Source organism: Hemitrygon akajei, chromosome 11, assembly GCF_048418815.1.
Source record: "Hemitrygon akajei chromosome 11, sHemAka1.3, whole genome shotgun sequence".
Lineage (NCBI taxonomy): Eukaryota > Metazoa > Chordata > Chondrichthyes > Myliobatiformes > Dasyatidae > Hemitrygon > Hemitrygon akajei.
The window spans coordinates 82,285,603-82,310,017 of record NC_133134.1 but is presented as its reverse complement, the minus strand read 5'-3'; the positions used below and the strand labels follow the sequence as shown (position 1 = coordinate 82,310,017).

Below are 24,415 nucleotides of genomic sequence, written 5' to 3'. Positions count from 1 at the left end.
ATCAGTCCTCATCAAGAGATGGAAAAGATGAGCAGTTTCAAGTTCCTGGGTGTCAACATTGCTAAGGATCTATCCTGGGCTCAATATACTGATGCGATTACAAAGAAGGCATGACAGCGGCTATATTTCATCAGGATTTTGAGAATAATTGGTACGCCACCAAAGGCAATCAAATTTCTACAGGTGTAGTGTGGAGAGCTTCTAACTGGTTGCAACACCGTCTGGTATGGAAGGGCATAGGATTGGGGAAAAGCTGCAGAAAGTTGTGAACGCTGCCAGCTCCATTATGAGCACTAGCACACCTTCAAAAGGTGATACTGTGGCGACCCACTTTCTGCGCAGGCGAACCGGCTCACAAATAGCCAGCGCGCGGGGGGAGACTTTGGTAATGCACCTCTGATGTCATTTCCGCCCAGAGAGGGCAGGTGCTAGGGATTAAATGCCAGCGCCGCGAAGTTTGAATAAACTATTTCTCGAAACGACTTACCGACTGCGTGTCGTTATTTCGACCACATTCATGTGGATATCGTGGGTCCCCGAGGAGCGCTGTACCTCCTAACTATGGTAGACCGGTTCACGAGGTGGCCAGAGGCAGTCCCGCTCACCGACACATCTGCCGATTCCTGCTCCCGAGCACTGATCGCAACCTGGGTAGCATGCTTCGGTGTACCGGCTCACATTACCTCCGACAGAGGCGCCCAGTTCACCTCCAGCCTGTTGAGAACGCAGCTACACCACACTACTGCCTACCACCCACAGTCGAACGGACTAGTGGAACGCTTCCACCGTCACATGATGTCGGCTCTCATGGCCCGCCTGAGAGGACCTAACTGGGTGGACGAGCTTCTCTGGGTCCTGCCTGGAATTCGTACAGCGCCCAAAGAGGATCTGCACACCTCGTCGGCCGAGCTGGTGTACGGCATCCCAAGAGAGTTCATACCAGCCCCAAGGGGGCAAGAGGAAGAACCCGAGGCAGTCCTGGACAGATTACACGAAAGGCTTGGCAACCTGGCCCCCGTACCGACTTCACAGCACAGACAGATCCTGACCTGCGTACCCAAAGACCTGCAGAACTGTAAGTTTGTGTTTGTACGAAGGGGCGGACACCGGGCACCGCTACAGTGGCTGTACGAAGGGCCGTTCACGGTGATCAGGAACAACGGGTCCACGTACGTTCCGGACACTGGGGGGGAAAGAGGAAGTTTTCACGGTGGACCGACTCAAACCTGCCCATGTGGACTTGGTGCAGCCGGTCGAGGTTCAGGCACCGCGGCGCAGAGGCAGACCTCCCAAACAGAGGCTGATCCAGACTGTGGATATTGGGGGGTGTATCGCTGGTTCGGGGGGGGGGGGGGGTGTTTATGTGGCAACCCACTTTCTGCGCAGGCGAACCGGCTCACAAATAGCCAGCGTGCGGGGGGAGACTTTGGTAATGCACCTCTGATGTCATTTCTGCCCGGAGAGGGCGGGCGCTAGGGATTAAATGCCAGCGCCGCGAAGTTTGAATAAACTAGTCTCGAAACGACTTACCGACTGCGTGTCGTTATTTCAGCGCTGTGTGTAGCACAGCACATTGCTACAATACCCCAAAAAGGCAGCATCCATCATTAAGGGCCCCCATCATCCAGGACATGCTCTCTTCTCATTGCACAGTAGGGTAACGTAATTGGTGGAAATGTACATAATTCACAACCACTAACATTGAGCTGGGGTTTCACTTTAAAAGGTCAGTCTGCCATGATGGCAGAATTACATGAAGGGCATTTTTTCAGTACGCTTTGTGTTCAGTCTTTTGGTACTCAATAAATAGGCTGCTATGGCTTTTCTGAAACACAAGATGCCACCGCCATTTTATTTGCAAAAACCTCCACTGGGTGACCCCGATGCACTAGGATGATTCCAAAGTTATCGAACATGTCGGCCAATGCAGTTGCTTTGAAGCTGCCAGAGTTTTGAGAGCAAAATGCCATCACTTGGTTTGTACAAGCTGAAGTTCAATTCGTGCTTCAAGAAATCTCAGCAGACACCAATAAAAATTTCCATGTAGTAACATCGCTCAATAACTCCACGGCTGCGAGAGTGGGGAGTCTGCTACAACACCCACCCAAACACGATAAATATTGATTGCTGAAAACTCACCTTTTACAGACTTTTGGACTATCAGAGTCTGAGCATGCCAAACAGTTGCTCTCCTTGCCTAGCCTCGGGAATGCTAAGCTGTCGTAACTAATGGACCAATGCCGTCTTTCTTGGCAAATCACCATCCTTATTTTATTTTTTAAATAAGTCTTCATGCAGCAAATGCCTGATCAAGTTCACAGAGCCCCTGTTAATGCACCCATTATAGGGAGCTTGCTAAAATGGCTGAGTCTACACTCAGTCGGGCAGCGATGCATCATTCCTCCTCCTTTCTCTACTTCAATAAGCCTGGTCAGCAAGACCCACAACATAAGGATGTCCACAGCTGCAAAACAGATTACGCCGGGTATGTGTTACCACGCTCACTCTGGTAGGAACGCTAGGAAGTGCTGACCACTTTGCAGCTTTGACAGTGCCAGCGCATTGGGACAACAGAGGAATGTGAACACCGTGGGTTCCAGCTGCCAGGGCCGTCTACTGTTCATTATGGACACCGTTTCAGGCTGATACGGGTGCTCAAGTGAGTGTGCTGTCAGCTAGAAGGCAAAGAGCAATGAAATCTAGCTGGAGTCCACCAATAGCAGCAAGATCCAGACATATGGGACACAACGGGTGATATGCTGGGACTTTTTCTGGTTCAAGTGGCTAAACCTCTGCTTGGCATAGATTTCCTGTGTGCCCAAGGACTGCTGGCTGACCTTTAGAACTGCCGTCTTGTGGATGTCAGGGATTTTGGGTCATTACCCTTCTCCCCCAGTAAATTCCCCACAACAATTATCAAGCGTATGTACCACCACATGTAAGCTTACTCAACTGCTGGATGAATTCACATACCTCACCAAACCCACATTCTCCACGACAGTCACAAAACATAGGATCAAGCACCATATTTTCACAACTGGCCTGCCAGTTTATGCCACTGCACGTAGACTGGACCCAGAAAAGCTGGCAACCCCGAAGGGCGAGTTTGCCAACATGGAACAACTCGGCAATGTACAGAGATCGAATGGCCCCTGGGCTTCACCCCTCCATAAGGTTCCCAAGTGGTTGCCACCCATGTGGCGATTACTGATGCCTGAATTAGTTCACCAATCCCAAATGTTACCCAGTCACCCACATCCAAGACTGTCCAGCATGGTTAGCCGGAAAGTCAAAGTCAATTTAGTAAGGGCTACCATAGGTGCCTATGTGCTTGGATGACATCCCCAAACCAGCTGTGATAACCCCAAATGGCCTCTTCCAGTTTCTGTGCATGCCATTTGGGCTGAAAAATGTAGCACAGACTTTCGAATGGTTGATGGACTGTGTATTAAAAGACTTAGATTTTCATTTTTATTATCTGGATGACATACTTATCACCAGTGCATCCAAATTCGAACATGTATCTGATCTCTGCACACCTTTTGAGCACTTAAACCAAAACGGGTTGATTATTAATCCTGTTAAATGCCAGTTGGGTTGTCAACTATTGACTTTCTCCGCCATCGCATCTCCACAGAGAGTACAAAGTCCTTCCCATCAAAAGTAGCCACTATTATGGATTTCCCACCGCCCCACGCTGCTAAAAAATACTAGAATTTTTAGGCATGGTGAATTTCTATCACTGTTTCAATCCACAAGCAGCTCAACTTGTGCTTCCCCTGTATAGTGAGATTTAAGGTACATTTGGAATTCTCTTCCTCCAAGGGCTGTGGATGTTTAATCTATGAGCATATCCAAGTGTGATGAAAACAGATTTTTAGATCTCTTTCCTGAAGGTGTAAGGGGATCCAGCAGGAAGTAAAACAGTGGGATAGCCCGAGGGACTGAGTGGCCTCCTCCTGCTTATGTCCTTGTGTACAAATGCATTGAGCACCCAGAGATTGCCAAGTTTATCAATACTGTGCACACTGTATCAGCAAGACATGGTCAGAGACCGAGTATAATCCACACACCCCGGCTCCCCAAGCCCTTTACAATGAAGCACCCAAAACTCAACCTTGACTACATGGGATAAGGTAGAGAATACAGAGGTGGCACCTTCTATAATATGACACATTGACTGAAAAGGTCCTACATTGTAACGGGACAAACTCAGTCATAGAACACTACAGCACAGAAAGAGGCCCTTTAGCCCATTTAGTCTATAACAAGCCATTATTTTGCATAATCCCATCGACCTGAAATTTCCAATATAACAGCACTAAGAATATCTTCACTCGCACAGCTCCCTACCATCTACACAAAGACAGCCAAGGATGAGTAACAGATACTGGGCTTGTCAGCAGACACCCACATAGGATGAATAAAAAACTATTTTCAAGTGAAAACAAGTAGAGCCATCATTAACATAGCCCCAATGTAATTGCTTCCTACAGTGTGCAAATTACACATTCGGTGCCAGGGTCCGAGTCACAAAAGTTACACTTGTCCTATTACTGATGTATCCTGACAGCTAGGAAATGTATTCCTATATTCAGAGGCCATAAAGATACCAAAGAATCAATATAATGAAATTTCCCAAATGGCTTTCCAAGGTCAATCAATCCAACCCATCTACTGCTTTATATTTAGTGAGGAGCCAATGTCAGGCCTCATCCAACAGCATGTGAGTGTGTGTGTACACACACGTCAAGCAGCACTATCATAGCACGTTTTTAAATGGCAAAAATGCAACTATTTTGGACTATAGGAAACTTGGTGAAAATATGAATACTCTAGCAAAGGTTATGAAGAAATTCCTTTACACAAAGTCTGCCAATGCTGAAAATCCACAGAAAGACAGCCAAGATGCTGGAGGGTCTCAGTGGTTCAGGCAGTATCTATGGAAAGGAATAAACAGTTGATGTTTTGGTCCAAAACCCTTCATCAGGACTTCTGAAGAAATTCCTTTGGCTGTGATTCACATTTTTGCTTGGTGAGGCAGCTTTCACTGGCAGAGCCCATCTGGCCAACAATGAGGAACAAAGCCCGGATTAGAATGACCCTATGAACTAACAGCAACCAACAACCCTTAGTAGACTCAGAATTTATATACCGGTAATTGCAAACAATTAATCCTCTTTTGCTCCTGTCTCAACTCAGTCTAGCTCCTCACTCTACGAACATAATCAGGCGATCAATCACCGCTTCCCTTCCAGATATGTCTACTTCTCACCCCTCAGGGTGGAGTGCCTCCCCTCTGGTTTTGTGGGCTTTGGGGTTGGTCATGAGGCCAACATGGGAACAGCAGACACTGCCATGGCAGGGACAGCAGATTCCTTACGGGCAGATGGGGTGGGAATCTTCAGCTTTTTAAAAAAAAAACTCAGCTTCTTGAGGGGCATGAGGCTTTCCGTGGCATCCCAAATGCTCATCCTCCATTTTGAATAATCACATGCAAGGAAGAACAACAACTCAGTAAGGAATGTCTCCTGGCAGATTTCTACAGATGTACTGTGGAGAGTGTATCACTGTCTGGGAGGCTACAGCTCAGGACCAAAGTAAGCTGCAGAGTTGTAGCTCTATCATGGGCAACAGGCTCCATGGTATCCAGGACAGCTTCAAAGAGCGATGCCGCAAAAAGACAAAGGGCACCCATCATGTGCCCTCCTTTCTTTGCTACCATCAGGAAGGAGGTACAGAAGGCTGAAGGCACACGCTCAGTGATTCAACTACAGCTTCTTCCCCTCTGCCATCCAATTTCTGAATGGGCATTGAACCCACGAACACTACCTCACTACTTACTTTAATTGCTACTTTTGCATGACATATTTAATTTAACTACAAATTTCACAACATATGAAATAAACCTCATTCTGATGCCGGCACCAAAACAAAAAGGGTGGTCATTGATTTCAGGAAGGGGGATGGTGGACACGCTCCTGCCTATATCAATAGTGATGAGGTTGAGAGGATAGAGAGTTAGAAGCACCCAATCTGTCCAACCACATTAAAGCCATGGCCCAGAAAGCTTACCGGTGCCTCTACTTCTTCAAAAGGCAGCTAAAGAAATTTAGCATGCTTCTGTCACCCCATCACCGAATTTTATCAATGCACAACAGATAGCATCCTATTTTAATGCATCATGGTTGGTATGGTAACTGCCTTCCACTTGACCACAAGAAACCACAGAGTTGTGGCCACTGCTCAGCACATTTGGAAGCCAGCCTCCGCTCCATGGACTCTGTCTACAGTTCCCACTGCATTGGCAAAGAAGTCAGCATAATCAAAATCCCACCAAACCCAGACATTGCCTTTTTTCCCCCCTCTTTTTGGGCAGGAGATAAAAAAGCCCAAAACACCAGGTTTAAGGACAGTTTCTATCCCACTGTTATTATAGACTCTTGAATTGAAAAGGCAGGATACTTGGTAGTGTGGAGGAGCAGAGGGATCTGGGGGTACATGTCCACAGATCCCTGAAAGTTACTTCACAGGTAGATAGGGTAGTTAAGAAAGCTTATTGGGTGTTAGCTTTCATAAGTCGAGGTATAGAGTTTAAGAGTGGCGGGGTAATGATGTAGCTCTATAAAACTCCGGTTAGGCCACACTTGGAGAACTGTGTCTAGTTCTGGTCGCCTCACTACAGGAAGCATGTGGAAGTATTGGAAAGGGTACAGAGGAGATTTACCAGGATGGTGCCTGGTTTAGAGAGTATGGACTATGATTAGAGATTAAGGGAGCTAGGGCTTTACTCTTTGGAGAGAAGGAGGATGAGAGGAGACATGATATAGGTGTACAAGATATTAAGAGGAATAGACAGAGTGGACAGCCAATGCCTCTTTCCCAGGGCACCACTGCTCAGTACAAGAGGACATGGCTTTAAGGTAAGGGGAGGGAAGTTCAAGGGGGATATTAGAGGAAAGTTTTTTACTCAGAGAGCAGCTGGTGCGTGGAATGCACTGCCTGAGTCAGTGGTGGAGGCAGATACACTAGTGAAGTTTAAGAGACTACTAGACGGGTATAGGGAGGAATTTAAGGTGGGGGGGTTATATGGGAGGCAGGGTTTGAGGGTCGGCACAACATTGTGGGCCGAAGGGCCTGTAATGTGCTGTACTGTTCTATGTTTAATTGTCCCCTAGTACGATAAAGTGTCCTCTGAACAGCACAATCTATTATTGTCCCACTCCACTGCACTTTCTCTGCAGCCGTTAATCTTTATTCTGCACTCTGTTGTTACTTTACCTTGTTCTACCTCAATACACTGTTCACCTCCGGCTGGGTCACCCGGGCAAGGGTACCTGATGATTAAAGACCCAAAAAATTTTACGACCCCGTGTTCAGCACTGAAGATGTGTCCAAGTAGCACAAGAAGGTGTATTCTACAACTAACTAGTAATGAACTGATCAGTATGGGCAGCTTGCAAAACGAACCTTTTTGCTGCACCTCGGTACTCGTGACAATTATAAACCGATTTATCAGTGTTTTGAGGTGCATGCTGTGGGTAGCCAACGGTTCAGAGGCGCACAAGTTCAGGCGTAACTGCAACCTGCTTTACTTTGGGTTTTTCAAACATGTCAGGTGGCCAAAAGCTATAGAGCCGTACAGAAGTTGATGGTATTTTCATTGTCAACATCCCCCTTTACTGAGAGGCGCTCTCAAAATATGGAAAGTGACTGCACAATTCCTAGCGGTGTCATTGCCAACCTCAAATTGGAGTAATGAGAGACTGGGACACCCTTGGCTTCAGAGTGGAAGCAAATTAGTTTGCAGAGTTTCTCAATTTCCTGCTGTGATGGAGCTGATGGACAGGGTACAACAACAAGAAGCTCTCGAAAGAGCCATGTTTTTTTATATTTCATTTAACCATACAGCACAGAATAGGCCCTTCCAGACCTTTGAGCCGTGCCACCCCTGACAAACCCAATTAACCCTAACCTAATTACAGGAATTACAATTTAAATTAACCAATTAACCTACTCACTACGGGAGGACATACAGTCTCCTTAAAGAACACCAGAATTCAAGTCCGAAACGGCCCAAGCTGTAATACTGTTGCACTAACCGCGACACTACTGTGGCACCCAGTCTACATCATGTTTGCTGTAGACCCTCTGGTTTAAATCATGGTTTGCATGTCTTCATGGAGCGGTTTTGTATTTGTCAGAGACAAGTTTGAGAAGGATACTCAACTAATAGCCAAAATTGACTACATGCAAGAGTCACTATAATCATTGTTGACATAGAAAGATTAGCCTTATTTCTCATATTAATATCCAGTGAAAGGTGTTGCTTTGTGTTAACAACACAGTCCAAGGATTGCGCTGGGGTAGGCCACAAGTGTCGTCATGCTTCCAGAGACAACACAGCCTGTCCAGAAGTCACTAAACCCAACTCGTACATCTCTGGAACGTGAGAGGAAACTGGAGCACCTGGAAGAAACCCACGTGGTTACGGGGAGAGTTTACAAACTGCTTACAGACAGCGCAGGGAATTGAACCCCAATCTTAAAGCTGGTGCTGTAAAGCGTTACATCAACTGCTATCCAACCATCCTGCCCTCTTGAAAGTGAGACATCCAATTGAAAGATGTAAAAACTAACTTCAGTTCAACCCTCAGCAGCCAGCTACAGACGTGCATTTTGTCAGCAAGACCTCCGGGGATAAGAAACATGGCCAAATTTCAACCCAGCTCACCACAATCCAAACAGGAGCACAATCTACCAAAGAGCAATCAAGAACGAAGCCATGGACCTCTCACTCCCTCCTCTCCATTCAGCAAGCCCCTGAATGTCCATCACACCCATCACACCCCCTTACTCACAATGCCAAAAGCAACGTCCCCAGCTGATGTCATTCCCACGGCTTGTCCAATTACACATCAGGGAGGGTGACTTTCATGGCAACCAATGAGACATGTTTAGGTGCCCCAATTTATTTTTTCCACATGAAAATATTTGCCTCGTCATGAAATGGCAGCCAAACAATCCACTCAAAAGGTTTGGAAAGCGCTTGAGTAAACGCTGTCTTCTGTGAAAAAGACTCAGGTGAAAATTGCAATTACAAGTGGAGTTTCCCCAAATACATCGCACTTCAAATAATTTTAAATGAACAATAGACGCCCATACATTTCTCAAACATTTTGTACAGTTAAAAAAGTTCCCTCGTGTAAATTTAATTGTTCCCTGGAGTCACAACATGTACAGCCAAGGTTGACCAGGGTACTTGGAAATTTTTTGTCAAGGGTCAGAGAGTGGAACAGAGAGTAGCCTTTGGGCCACTGGGACAACAAAGTCCAATTGGAGTTATTAGAAATTGGACACTTGCCTTCAAACATTTCAGAATGTTATTGCACAGCGTGCTGAACTGCTTGAAAGCCTGGCACAAGCACCTCTTGATACTCATCCCAAAGGTGGTGCTTGTTACCATTTCTGTGACATAGATAGCAATGTGGGCATCAAATTCGGAGATAAGGATCTGTAACGTGCTTCATTAACTGAAACTCGGATCTGATTCTTCTGAACCACATCTGATGCACTTAAATTACTTCTCAAAAAACAAGAAACAGAATCAAACACTAGTCCAGATTGGCATGCCATCTTGAAGTTAGCTTTTCGAATCAGATTTATCTCAGTGACAGTGTGGATTCCTGGAATAACTATGATTTGATGGTATTCAGCTTCCTATACACTGTCACATCAAATATGTCCTGTGCAGGTATGGCATAGGATGTACTATAAACAACCTTCTATACAATTTCATCAAATATTCCTAGGACCGGGACAATGAAGGGCTATAGCCAAATTAAAAAATCAACCAAGTAATGGCGCAGAGTGTTGATTACACTATCATAACAGACCCCAGATCAGTCCAGGCACACTAACAGTCAGCTGTCCATCAATGACTAGGAATCATGTGCCCTCCTCTAACACGGGGTGAAAAAGGGAGTTCCAGCAATAGCTGTACAAAGACAATACATGAAGCCACCAGCTAAATATCTTGAGCATTTATTTGGAGTAGGGTGAGCAGTTTTGGGTCTTTTATCTAAGAAAGGGTCCAGAGGAGGTTCACAAGAATGATCCCGGGAACAAAAGAGTTAACATATGAGGAGCATCTAGGCCTGTACTTGCTGGAGTTTAGAAGAATGGGGGGGGGGGGGGGGTGGAATCTCATTCAAACCTATCATGTATCGAAAGGCCAAGAATGGACGTGAAGACGATGTTTCCTACAGTGAGGGAGACTAGCACCAAAGCGTACAGCCTCAGAATAGAGGGACATCCCTTTAGAATAGAGATGAGGAGGAATTTCTTTAGCCAGAGGATAGTGAGTTTGCAGAATTCATTGCCGCAGACAGTTGTGAAGACCAAGTCATTGGGTATATTTAAAAATAGGCTGTTGATCGGTAAGGGCATCAAAGTTTATGGGGAGAAGACACAGAATGGGGTCGAGAAGGATAATAAATCAGCCACGATGGAAAGGCAGAGCAGACTCGATGGTCATAATTCTGCTCCTATGTCTTATAACATAGTTGTCACGAGTACGAATTCAAAGTTCAAGTAAATTTTATTAACAATGTACATATTTGTCACCATAGACAACCCTGAGACTCATTTGCCTTTCCTTGTGGGCATACTCAATAAAACTACAGGACGGGGTCACCAATCTTTTTTGCACCACGGACCGGTTTAACATTGACAATATTCTTGCAGACCGGACCGGGGGTGGGGTGGGGGCGGTGTGGGTGTTAATATCGACCGGAATATAGGTGATAAGTCAACGATAAGTCACTTATAAATGGCCAATTCACTCAATTTTGTTTCTAAAAGGGTTTATCTAATGAATTTAATATTAAACAGTGCATATTTTCCTCGCATGAACATAGTGATAAATCAATTATAACTCACTTATAAGTCAATAGCATCATAACATTTTAAGTAACGTTTGGATATTAAACACACAGCACATATTTTCCTCGTATGAACATATAAAATAATTGCAACACACCAGTGAGAGGACAAGGGCCAGAGGTCCCCGTACCAGGGCCGCGGCAGTCGCAGTCCGGAGTGAGCGAGGAGTGGGACAGGGCACGCACCCGCCCCCTTGTAGGATCTATCGGCCGACAAAAGTTTGGCTAGAGGGATGACTTTCAGTAGATCGCAGTGAGGTCGCTGCTCTGCTACTTACGAAACCCTGAGCCCAAATTAGGTCGTCTGCGAATATTTTAGCACCGGGATCCCCACGAACATTCGGTGTGCTAAACAGGTTTAGAGGTGGCGCCCATCTGTCCGCGCTCCAAGCCAGTAGCATCAGCGCTTCTCGCTGGCCGGCTACCCAAGGCCAACCAGTGATCCCTGGCGCTAGGGTATCATTGCATTTAGGCGACTGATGACCTCGTGTGCGTTCAAGTCCAACAATGGGCGTGACAGGGAATGAGGAAAGGTGCAGCTGACTCGTATCGTTTTCTCGCGGCCTGGTAGCACATGCTTTGCGGCCCACTGGTTGGGAACCACTGCTATAGGATATTAACTATAACAGAATCAATGAATGGCCGCCAAACTAGTGCTTTCAGCCAGAGTGCAGGAGACAACAGTCCATGCAAATACAGAAAGAAGAAACAATAACATATTTAAATAAGAAATAACTATTGAGAACACGAGATGAAGAGTCCTTGAAAGTGAGTCCATTGGTTTTTGGAATATTTCAATGATGGGGCAAGTGAAGTTATGCCTTTTCTTCAAGAGCCTGATGGTTGAGGGGTAGCAACTATTCCTAATCCTGGTTGTGTAAATCCGAAGGGCTCTTGTACCTTCATCCTGATGGCAGCAGCAAAAAAGAAAGAGCATGTCCTGGGCAGTGGGGGTCCCTGATGATAGATGCTGCTTTACTATGACAGTGTTTCACATAGATGTGCTCAATAGCTGGGATGGCTTTACCCATTATGGACTGGGCCATGTCCAATACTTCTTGTGGAATTTTTATCACAGATTCAAAAATATATTTTTTCTGGCAAATTACAATAGACTAAACTGACCATTTATTGTAAAATCCTAATTTCACTATTACCATTCTGGGAAGATTCCTTGGGATCCATGTCTTGACTGGTAAATGGCAATTAGTAGGTTTTTAATATCCATAGGCCAATGATACACAAGCAACAGATACTCTGTGCTAATTTCATCCATAGTTCACATTTAAAAAAATAAAACTACCAGGAATACAACTTTTCAATTATCTCTCCAACAATAGACAAATAAAAATAAATGCTTACTCTCTACAATATACAGCCAAAATTGCAAATACTGGTTTGAAAATGAACAAAAACTGTGTAGGTTAAAAATACATAAAGCACTAGTGAGATTCTGCCGGCAATAGTGTTCCAAATAAGGCGAGAACTTTAAATATATAAAAATAATATGCTGCTTGTGACATATAGCACCCAGAACTGCAAAAACACCCAAAACTGAATAAATGTGATTAAAACAAATTTAAACCAAAAATATACAAGCACTTGCAACTACAGTTAAATATTTAACTAACTTCAAAATACTCACAACAGAATCGGGCCATTTCCTAATGCCAATGTTATACAGATATGTAGATGTCAAATAATGCAAATGCCACAAGAGATTAATTTGCAATTTCCAGATGAGAAATTCAAAATGAGAAACTATGATCTGACTTTAAATGTGGATGAGCGGCAGGCACTAAAGTGTCTGAAGCTATTAATTCCAGCCAGAGAATGTCACTTATCAACAAACTGCCATTTAATAATAAAATAATGCTCCAACTGTATACGCAAGTCACCTCAACAGCTCTACTGCATTATTACAACTGCACCTCAGCAGCAGAATAATATCACGCTCTAACTCAAATGCACCTTTACAAAACCGCAAAGTAGCAGAATACTGCATGGCATTAACTGCAGCTCAAAGTGACATAAGGCCGCAAACATGACCATATCTGAGCAGTAGAATAATTCATAGCAATGCAAATCATTATTAAACAGCACATTCACTTGAGCAACCCCACAGGCAATCCCAGAAAATGCAGGGCAAGATTAATAAACACCCACATGCACAGTTTGCAAATTTGCCTCCCTAGATAGTGGCGCAGCTCGTACAGTCTCACAATGTCAGATGCAGGTTCAAACCTGACCTCCAGAGCTGTCTGCATGTTTTTCCTGTGACTGCACAGATTCCCTCCCACATCACAAAGGTGATAGATTATTTAGAGATGCAGAGCAGAACAGGCCCTTCTGGCCCAATGAGCTGCACCGCCCGGCAACCCATCTATTTAACCCTAGCTGATCACAGGACAATTTACAACCACCAATTAATCTACTAATTGATGCATCTTCAGAATATGGGAGGAAGCTGGAGCTCCCGGTAGAATCCCACACAGACAAGGGGAGAACGTACAAACTCCTTACAGACAGTGCCTGAACTGAGCTCTGAACTCCAGAATACCCGAGCTGTAAGAGCTTTGCACTAACCATTACACTACTGTGGCACCAATTCAGCACTCAAAATCTCCCCCAGTGTGTGGGTGAACAGGAGAATCAGGGGGAAGTTGATGGGAACAGGAAAAGCATAACTGAAGGAATTAAAGTAAATGGGTAGTTGAAAGCTGGCAGGGACTCAGAGGTATGGTTCCATGCTGTCTCTATGACTCTATGAAGTTTTACAAATCTACTTTTACAATAAAAGCAGGAAATGTGAAAAGTTCACTTCTACATCTGAAGTCACTTTGAATATAAAAAGTGGAAGGTAAATGGAAACTTTGTGGCCTTTACAAAGACTCTGACATGGTGGATTAAAAGGTAACAGTGTTGAAGGATCTCAGTGCGTCAAAAAGCATCTGTTGAGGCAGAGGGATGGCAGACGTTTGGGGTTGAGAATCCATGTCAGGATAGGTGTGTGGAAAGGAAGGAGAGATAGGTGGTCAAGTTCGGGGGGGGGGGCGGGGGAGGTGAAGGGGACTGCGGATGAGGGATAAGTTGGGGAGGGCAACTGATGGGACTGCAGCGAGGGGTGAAAAGGGGAGGGAGATACTGTGGTGGGGAAATGGGGGTGAGAGGATGAGGAGGGGAAGGATGATGAGAGGAAGAGATGATGAAGGGTGATGTGGACGCGCGTTCACGCTGATTGCGCGGGCGAGATTTTCCCGCCGAGGGCGGAGGTTGAAGGCGCACGTGCACAAGGCCGTGGTGAGGGGAGGAGGGAGAGATTCGGGAGCGCGCAAGTACATCTCTCCCTCCCCACACACACACAATATAACGCATCCAGGGCCCTCCGGTAAACAACCCCCAATATATATAAACAAACCATCTAGCCGCCACTGAGCACCCCCCCCAATATAAACTATCCAGAGGCCGGGGCCTCCAGTGAACCCCCCCCCCCCACCCCAAGCGGCGCCCTCGTGCTCTCCGGTGGTTGGTCCTTCCGGCGCGATTCCATCCCGTCTCCCGCCCGCCACCCCGCTCCCTCAGGTAAGATCCCAGCGACTAAACAATCTCTCCTCAGTCTCCCTCTCTTCCTTCCACCCTCCCCCCAACCATCAGTGCACAGGCGGCGGGCTCTCATTTACCGGCTTAGGCCGCAGGCGCCGGCGTATTCCTCAGGCTCTGACCGACGCTCCGCAGCGCCGGGCGGCTCTTGCGTCTCTGATTCGCTCCCACGTTTTTTCTTTCCCCCTCCCCTCCCCCAACACCTCCCTCTTTCACCCCCCTCCCAAACACCGGCTCCTATTGCTTCCTTCCTTCAAATGATAATAGCCCTCCCCTCCATTCCCCCGCCCCCTCCCCCCCACCTTCATTACTCACTCCTCCTCTCGCAGACCAATCCGACACTTGCGACCTCCGTCCGATAGGGGCAGGCGGGAGGCTTCTCGGCCCAGAGTGCGGGCAACGCGCGAGAGAGCCCGCCTGTATATTGCGGCCTTGAAGCCAACTGGAAGGGTGAGCGGCCATCATTGATCAAGGCAGGAATGTCATGCCGCTGTACTCCTATGAGTAAGGAATCAGAAATTATCATTGACCATGAGCCTTCATTCCCTCCCCATCTGGTTTCACCTATCACCTGGCAGCTTATATTTCTCCTTCATTCACTCCATCCTACATTCGGGCTTCTGCCCCCCCCCCCTTCCAGTTGCGAAGGATCTCCGCCCGAAACATCAACTGTTTATTCCCCTACATAGATGCTGGAGGGAACAGTTTTGCAGCAATATACAGATGGACTCAAAACATACTTTGAGATAGTACCACCCACTTCCCAGGGAAAAACACTGAAGGATATGTATTTATGGTGAGGGGGGGGTGAATTTTAAAGATGTTCAGGGCAAGTTTATTTTAAAATACACAGTAATAGGTGCTGTCAGGGGCCAAGGTTGGACACAAATGTGCAAGGAATCGAGTGATGTGGATCTGTACAGGTAGAAATTAGTTTAATTTGAATTATATTTGTTGCACAATGAGCCAAAGGACCCGTTCCTGTGGTGTTTGTTCTAAAACTCTTCTAAACTGAGGATATAAAAGAGACTGCAGATGTTGGAATCTGAAGGTGGGAAAAAAAAACTGCAGGAAAAATCAACTGGTCAAGCAGCATCTGAGGCAAAGTTTTAGTTCAGGGGTAGTCAACCTTAAGCACAAATGATTTTCTAGGATGCGTTATTCATTAATTTGAAGCAAAACATAACTAGATGTACTTAAAGGATAATTCCCATATTCCAAGTTTTTATGGCATTTATCTTGCCCACCGTCCACTCATTAATACGCGATCGGCCCACAGAGGCAAAAAGGTTGCCGACCCCTGTTTTAGTTGATGTTTTGGGTCAAGACCCTGCATTAGCACCACACTTCTGAAGGTATGGGATAGGTTCCCATTGCCTTGTTGATATGTCACCAATAAAGATTATGGTGTGGTACCTAAGCTGCACAGCAAATGGCCAGTTTAGGCTTCATTAGGACTGCTTGGTCCAAGTGTGGACCAGCAACTGAATGACCCCCTAGAAGCAAGAGGGCTTATCCTCGACATGAATTTAACCTGGCATAGCATCGAGGATCTCAGGTCAGTGCACCTCAAGAGGAAATGGCTCCAGTATTCAGTCATAACTCAAAGGTTGGAGGTCAGTCATCTCAGTTTCAGTACATTAATGGCCATCTTAACCTGCTTCTGTGACCTTCCATCATCAAGGTAAAAAGTCAGCAATGTTCAATTCTATCTCCAACTCCGCATAGCCATTTACAGGATCCAGGGTTTGGCCTGATTTGGGAGGGGGGGGGGGCTGTAACTTCACAGAAGTGCCAAGCATTGAACATCTCAAGAGCTGAAGTACAATGCTTTGATATTTAATGGTGTTACTGTCACCAGATTCTCCCAATACCCAGAGCCTGGGGGTTATTAACTTGAAACATAACAGTAGTGACAAACAGTCAGGACTGGGTATCCTCTGGCATAGGTAGGGAAAGTGAGATGGTCCTGAAGAGAGAATGCAGGGAGCTATGTAGAAAGCTGAAAGCAGGACCTCTAGGGCAGCAATCTCTGTGCCATGTGCCAGTGAGGGTGAAAATAGGATGATATGACAGATGAACGTGTGGCTGAGAAACTGGTGCAGCGGGCAGAACTCTAGATCATTGGGCTCTCTTTTGAGGAAGGCGTGACCTGTACAAAAAAGACGGGTTACAACTGAGCCCAAGGGGGACCAATATCCTTGCGGGCAGGTTTACTACAGCTGTTGGGGAGGGTTTAAACTAGTTTACCAGGGGGATGGAACCAGAGTGATAGGGCTGAGAGTAGGGCAGTTGGTTGACAGCAGACAGGGTGTGTAGTGAGACTGTCAGGAAGGATAGGCAGATGATAGGACAAAGTCTCACAAGCATGTCAGAGGTGTATGTAAACACTTAAAGCAACCCAGCAGCTACAAGAAGAATCCTGTCCAAGTGTGTTGTTTGTCGATGGCTGCACACAGCTCCAGGATGCCAACCTGGACTGAGGTCCTTTAACATCTGCTGGACGATGCTGAGGATGTCCTACGAGGCTGTGGTGGCCAGTGCTATCATGTTTGCTGTTGTGTGCTGGGGCAGCAGGCTGAGGGTAGCAGACACCAACAGAATTAACAAACTTATTTGTAAGGCCAGTGATGTTGTGGGGGTGGAACTGGACTCTGACAATGGTATCTGAAAAGAGAATGCTGTCCAAGTTGCATGCCATCTTGGACAATGACTTCCATCCACTCCATAATGTACTGGTTAGGCACAGGAGTACATTCAGCCAGAGACTCATTCCACCGAGATGTAACACTGAGCGTCAATGGAAGTCATTCCTACCTGTGGCCATCAAACTTTACAACTCCTCCCTCGGAGTGTCAGACACCCTGTGCCAATAGGCTGGTCCTGGACTTATTTCCACTTGGCATGATTAACTTATTATTTAATTATTTATGGTTTTATATTGCTATATTTCTTCACTGTTCTTGGTTGGTGCGGCTGTAATGAAACCCAATTTCCCTCAGGATCAATAAAGTATGTCTGTCTGTCTGAAACACATGACAGATTTACTTCTGGATAGGGTGTCTCCAGATGAACCTTCATTTACATGTGCAGGAATGGACTACTTTGGACCTTTGAGGTGAAGAGCAAAAGAAGTACAGTGAAGAGGTATGGGGTCATATTTACCTGTCTAACTATACGAACTGTTCACATTGAAGTGGCACCATCTTTTGTTAATGCATTTTGATGCTTTATAGCATGATGAGGACAGGTTTGTGAACTGCAGCAAATTTTCTTAGAGCTGAGCACAAGTTGCTAGAAGCCATTGAAAAGTGGATTCATTCACAGATCAGTGATCTCCTTTGAAAAGGAATTAAGCAGAATTTAACCCACCCAGCTGGTTCACATCATGGAGGAACATAGGAGAGATTAATCAGGTCTATGCAAAAGGTCTTCAATTCCTCCATGACGGTACAGAATATTGATGAGTATTTCCACACAGTCCTTTGAAGTAGAGGCTACTATCAATGGCTGTCCGATCATTAAAGCATCCTCTAATCCTAATGACTTGAAAGCATCAACACCCAAACTTGCTTCTGAAGACCTCACCATACTTACCACAGGAGAGTTCTAAAAGGAAGACATTTATGCTCATCGTAGATGGAAGCAGGTCCAATACATGTCAAACTTGTTTTGGAAACGTGGACTGAAGAGTATTTACAACAGCTACAGTAACGTCAGAGATAGTCAGGTATAAAATGCAATTTCCTCCCAGAAGACATTGTGCTTATAGTAGTTGATACAGTGCCCCACAATTCATGGATCGTGCAAAGAGTCATTCAAATCATTCTAGACAGAAAAGGATCTAAAAACATTTCAATTAACAGTCAACAAAAGAAAAGAACTATCATTCTCTGTAGCTCAATCCCTCTTCACTAGACTTAACTAAGCTACTAACAAAAAGTGAATACCCTGTACGTAACTATACTACCATGCCATAACCCACGTGACAGATTACCATAATAAACATGGTACAAAATACAATACAGAGAGGAAACAGATGGATCTGACAGAAAAGATAAAGGGCTCCTAGTCCCTTAATCCAATTACAACTACGTACTACTCAAACAGTTGACATTAAATCTTCAAGGACAAACATCTTAACATTTATCCAAATGTCCTCTTTCTTCTTCCAGTCATGTAACAGTCATCTAAGCCAGATGTTACCTGTACAGAGTTATCTTTACCACCATGCTCTGTCAGGTCAAAGTCATGGAGCTTCTACAGCTATCACTCCTCAAACCTCTGCCTCCTGTGGAAGACAGATTTTGGCTATAGGCCTGTCCAGACAGTGGGTCTTGGTCTTGATGTGCACCTGCTGCAGAAATCCTCTTCTGTCTAGAATGACTTAAATGACTCTTCGCACGATCCATGAATTATGGGGCACTGTATCAACAACTATAAGCACACTGTCTCCTGGGAGGAAATTGCATTTTATACTCGACCATTTCTGACGTTCCTGTAGCTGTGGTACAAGGAAATAACGGATGAACTGAATTAGAAGATTTTGCATCAGTCTTAGCTGTGGAAAACACTAGCAATACGCTGGAAGTTTGAGAATGTCAGGCGGCAGAAGTGAGTGAAGTTCCTATCACTAGGGAGGAGATGCTTGGGAAGCTGAAAGGTCTGAAGGCAAATAAGTCACCTGGATCAGATGACAAAGTCCTGACGAAGGGTCTTGGCCCGAAACGTTGACAGTGCTTCTCCTTATAGATGCTGCCTGGCCTGCTGTGTTCCACCAGCATTTTGTGTGTGTTGCTTGGATCAGATGGACTACAGCTCAGCGTTCTGAAAGAGGTAGCTGTAGAGATTGTGGAGGCATTAGTAATGATCTTTCAGGAATCACAGCCAGAAACGCCTTAAATGAAAAATCCTACCAAAAGTAGCAGTTAGGGCCTAGTCCATCATGAGTAAAGCTGTCCCCACCATTAAGCACATCTACACAGAGTCTCGGTGCAGAAAAACAGCATTCATTATTGGGAACCCTCATCACTCAGGTCATGCTCTCTTCTTGTTACTGCCTTCAGGAAGAAGGTACAGGAGCCTCAAGAGTCACATCACCAAGTTCAGGAACAGTTATTATCCCTTAACCATCAGGCCCAGGAACCAGAGGGGATAACTTCACTCAACTTCACTTGCCCTGTCACTGAACTGTTACCACAACCTATGGACTTACTTTCAAGGACTCTTCAATCTCATGTTCTCAATGTTTATTACTTATTTATTTTACTATAATAATATTTTTTCTCTTTTTATATTTGCAAGCTGGTTGCCCACCCTGTTGGTGCAGTCTTTCTTTGATTCTATTATGGTTATTGGATTTATTGAGTATGCCTGCAAGAAAATGAATCTCAGGGCTGTTTATGGTGACATATATACTCTGATAATATATTTACTTTGAACTCTTCAACACAGACAGATAGCATCGTAAAGAAAGCTTTTGGCACATTGGCCTTAATAAATGAATGTACTGGGATGTTATGTTGAAATTGTATAACATGTTAGTGAGGCCTAATTTGGAGTATTGTGTCCAGTTTTGGTCACCTACCTAAAGGAAAGATGTAAATAAGATTGAAAGAGCAGAGAGAAAATCTACAAGGATGTTGACTTGAGGACATGATTTAAAGGGGAAGGTCAAATAGATTAGGACTCTATTCCCTAGAACATAGAAGATTGAGGGAAGATTTAATAGAGGTATACAGAATTGTGAGCGTTATAGATAAGGTAAATGCAAGCAGGCTTTTTTCATTGAGGTTGGGTAAGACTGGAACTAGAGGTCATGGGTTAAGGGCGAAGGTGAATTTTTTAAGGGCTACATGAGGGGGAAATTCTTCGCTCAGAGTGTGGAACAAGTGGTGGATGCAGATTTGATTTCAACGTGTAAGAGAAATTCGGATAGCTACACGGATGGGAGCAATATGGAGGGCTATGAGCTGGGTGCAGGTCAATGGGACTAGGCAGATTAATGGTTTGGCACAGAACAGGCCAAATAGCCTGTTTCAATGCTATATTGTTCTATGACAGTATTTCCCACACATAAGTACCTAACTCAGTAGCATGATGTTCTATCTACCGCCCTAAACATGTGTTGCCTCTATCTATCTTTGCTCTTAATTGAAGGAATATTATCTCTGAGCAATATTGAAGAACAGCTCTTAGAGAACACTGCTCAGTACCTTGAGTCAACACCAGAAGATAATTGCACTAATTATTTTATTGCTGTGAGAAATGCCCTAACCTTAGATTTGCTGCTGTTTCCTCTATTTATTATCAGTAATGCACCATGTGTGAAAGGTAATAAAGAAATAAAGGTTTCTTTTCTGGAGTAAAGTGAGGCTAACACCTTTCATTGGTCTTGCTGGGTCCTTGCACCATTGATACATTCACACTGTCTCGTACAGCTTTCGATAAGTCTCAGACTCCTGAGAATTTGAGCCCAGCCAAGAGCTCCAATTGCCAGTATATTTGAAGGAATCTGGATTTAGAAGCTTAACTAAGTTCTGTAAGACAAGGGAGCAGGATTAGGCCATTTGGCCCACTGGGTCTGCTCCACCATTCCATTATGACTGATTTATTTTCCTTGAACCCCATTATCCTGCCTTCTCCCCATAACCTTTGATATCTTTAATAATCAAAAACCTATCGACCTCCACTTTAAATACACTCAGTGACATGGACTTCACAGCCATCTGTGGCAATTAATTCCACAGATTCACCACCCTCTGAAAAAGAAATTCCTCCCTCTTTGTTCTAAAAAGACATCCTTCTATTCTGAGGCTGTGCCCTCTGGTCCTAGACGTCACCCACTATTGGAAACACCCTCACCTCGTCCACACAATATACATAATAATTGACAATTATAAATTATTAATGTGTGTTATGTCATTGTTAATTCATCACGGGCAATTTAATTTAATTTCCCAGCTCCATCATTCCTTTTGACCCTATTCTGAGCCTAGCCTCCCATTTTAGAGACTACAGAAAATATTTTCTAATTCTCTTTGACAATTTAATATTAATTTTCCTTCCTACTAATGGAGTCATGGCATGGAAGACAGTTCAGCCCATCAGATCCACATGGCTCTGAACTGAACACCCCCATCAATCCCATCCACTTTCCCCTTGCCACCGCACCTAACTTGCTACTTCACTTTAGTTATCCTTGCTTTCCCACTCAGTTTCCCTTGAATTTCCAGTGCAGGAACTTGTGATTAATAAACTGATTGTCTCAAAAAAAATCTTAGTATGTTCTGTTAAGAAGCCAGAGTCTGTTCACAGGTACAAAATAGGCCTGTTCAGCAGCTGCTAGGTGGGCGTTAGTATATTTTCCTTTTGCAGCACCTTCAGTATTGATTTCCCTGTGGCAGTTTTCCTGTTTTCATCGTTATTTAGGAGTCAAGCGTCAGTGCTTCAGCTTGACCGGCTGACTCTGTTCCATGCAGACAGGAATCCACTGTCGAGGAAATCCAAAGGAGGTGGAATCTGTATGTAGATTAACAAATGTTGGTACACAAACTTATCTGTAGTTAGAAGTCACTGTTCTGGGGAAATTGAGCACCTCATAATTAAATGCCATCGTATTACCTACTCAGGGAACTTACTGTTATGTTCATCACTGCTGTCTACATCCTATCCCCGCTGAGCCAAGGACACACTGGGAGATCTTCACAGCATTATCAGCTCTCTACAGAACAAGCATCCAAATGGTCTCTTCATAATTGCAGGAAACTTCAATCATGTTAACCTGCAGGACATTTTACACAAGTTCCACCAACACGTCACTACTAGGGGAGCAAACAGACTAGACCCTGTTTATATAAACAGATGCGGTACTTACAAACCCTCATTTTGGTGTAGTTACTTATAAACATAGAAAACATTAGCCAAAATACAGTGCACTCAATGACTACTGCCACTGAGTATATGTTCACAGTCTTCTGCTGCTGTAGCCCATCCACTTCAAAGTTCAATGTGGAATTGCTTTCAGAGATGCTCTTCTACACACCACTGTTGTAATGCAAGGTTATTTGAGTTACTGTCAGCTCGAGCCAGTCTGGCCATTCTCTTCTGACATCTCTCATTCACGGGGTATTTTCACTCAAAACTGTTGCTCAGTTATATGTTTCTTGTTATTTTACACCATTCTCTGTGAACTCCAGACACTGTTGTGTGTGATAATCCCAGGAGGTCAGCAGTTTCTGAGATACTCGAACCACCCTGTCTGGCACCAGCTATCATTAAACTGTCAGTCACTTAAATCACATTTCTAAACCCATTCTAGTGCTTGGTATGAAAAATAACTGAACCCTCTTGACCATGCCTGCATGCTTTTATGCATTGAGTTGCTGCCACATGATTGGCTGATTAGATATTTGCATTAACAAGGTGTACCTAATAATGTGGCCACCAAATGTTCATCGAAAATATTTCCATTGCTACTTTCTAAAAGGAGAAATGGTTGCAAGAGGCTGGACTGTACTCACATGAACTTCAAGAAAAAGTTAGTACCATCTTCATACCTACAAAGAGAATTCTTTAACAGCATCATTCAAGTAGCCTAAATTACATCTCTGCTTTGGGAACTGAAACCCAAATTAGTTAAAAATACATCTAACACATTATTGTTGAAATTGTAGTCGAAGCATTTTGACATAACATTACTTATACTTACCTAATGATACCTTTGAATTCTCACCACAAGGCTACTAAAAAGACTGCTTGCAAGGATAGGGCAAAATTGAAGTCAGTGGGATGAATTGCAATGTAAAATGGGGACAAGACTTAAAAGGGTGATGAATACAGGACTGAAGGTGTTATATTTGAATGCACACAGTGTATAGAATAAGGTAGTTGAACTGATAGCACAGTTAGAGGTTGGCAGGTATGACATTGTGGGCATTGAGGGAAGATTATGGCTGGGAGCTTAACACCCAAGGGTGTACATTGTATCAAAAGGACAGGCAGGTAGGCAGAGGGGTTGGGGTGGCTCTGTTGGTAAAAAATTAAGTTGAATCCTTAGAAAGAGGTGACACACACAAAGTGCTGGAGGAACTCAGCAGGCCAGGCAACATCTATGGAAAAGAGTACAGTCGATGTTTCAGGCTGAGACCCTTCAGCAGGACTGAAGGAAACAAAAGATGAGGAGTGAGAGGTAGAAGGTGGGGGCAGGGGGAGGAAGAGGAGGAAGAAACACAAGGTTATTACTGAAACTGGGAGGTGGGAGAGGTGAAGTAAAGAGCAGGGATATTGATTGGTGAGAGAGATACAGGGCTGGAGAAGGGGGAATCTAATAGGAATGGACAGAAGGCCATGGAGTAAAGAAAAGGGGAGGAACACCAGAGGGAGGCAATGGTGATAAGGTAAGAAAGGGAAAAAGGGATGGAGAATGGTGAAGGGGGCATTACCTGAAGTTTGCGAAATCGATGTTCATGCCATCAGGTTGGATGCTATCCAGACAGAATATAAGGTCCTCCAACATGATGTGGCTTCATCACGACAGTAGAGGAGGCCATGGATTGACATGTCAGAATGGAAATAGGAAGTGGAATTAAACTGGGTGGCCACTGGGAGATCCCACTTTTTCTGGCAGAGGAAGCGTAGGTGTTCGATGGAGCAGTCTCCCAATCTACATCGGGTCTTGCCGATAAGCAGGGGGCCACACCGGGAGCAATGGATACAGTAGGTGACCCCAACAGACTCATAGGTGAAGTGTTACCTCACTGGGAGAACTGTTTGAGGCCCTGAGAGGTGGAGAGGAAGGAGGTGTAGGGGGCAGGTGTAGTACTTGGTCCGCTTGCAAGGATAAGTGCCAGGCAGAAGATCAGTGCAGAGGGA

At 44.8% G+C, this 24,415-nt stretch overlaps 1 protein-coding gene and 1 long non-coding RNA gene across 4 annotated transcripts in view; one reads left to right on the top strand and one right to left on the bottom strand.

Annotated features, from left to right (window-relative positions):
* adar (adenosine deaminase RNA specific) overlaps nucleotides 1–14,899 on the bottom strand; it is a 113,444-nt gene extending 98,545 nt beyond the window's left edge. The window contains exon 1 of one of the 2 annotated variants that reach the window (XM_073061236.1): nucleotides 14,858–14,899. The gene's annotated coding sequence lies outside the window, so the exon portion shown is untranslated. Of the gene's footprint in view, nucleotides 1–14,622; nucleotides 14,749–14,857 lie in introns of those variants that run through there. The other variant, XM_073061235.1, reaches the window with a different exon arrangement.
* LOC140735771 (uncharacterized) overlaps nucleotides 14,436–24,415 on the top strand; it is a 45,848-nt gene continuing 35,868 nt past the window's right edge. Inside the window, exons 1-2 of one of the 2 annotated variants that reach the window (XR_012100807.1) lie at nucleotides 14,436–14,524; nucleotides 17,545–17,689. This is a non-coding gene — a long non-coding RNA (uncharacterized lncRNA). The remainder of the gene's footprint in view (nucleotides 14,525–17,544; nucleotides 17,690–24,415) is intronic. The other variant, XR_012100806.1, reaches the window with a different exon arrangement.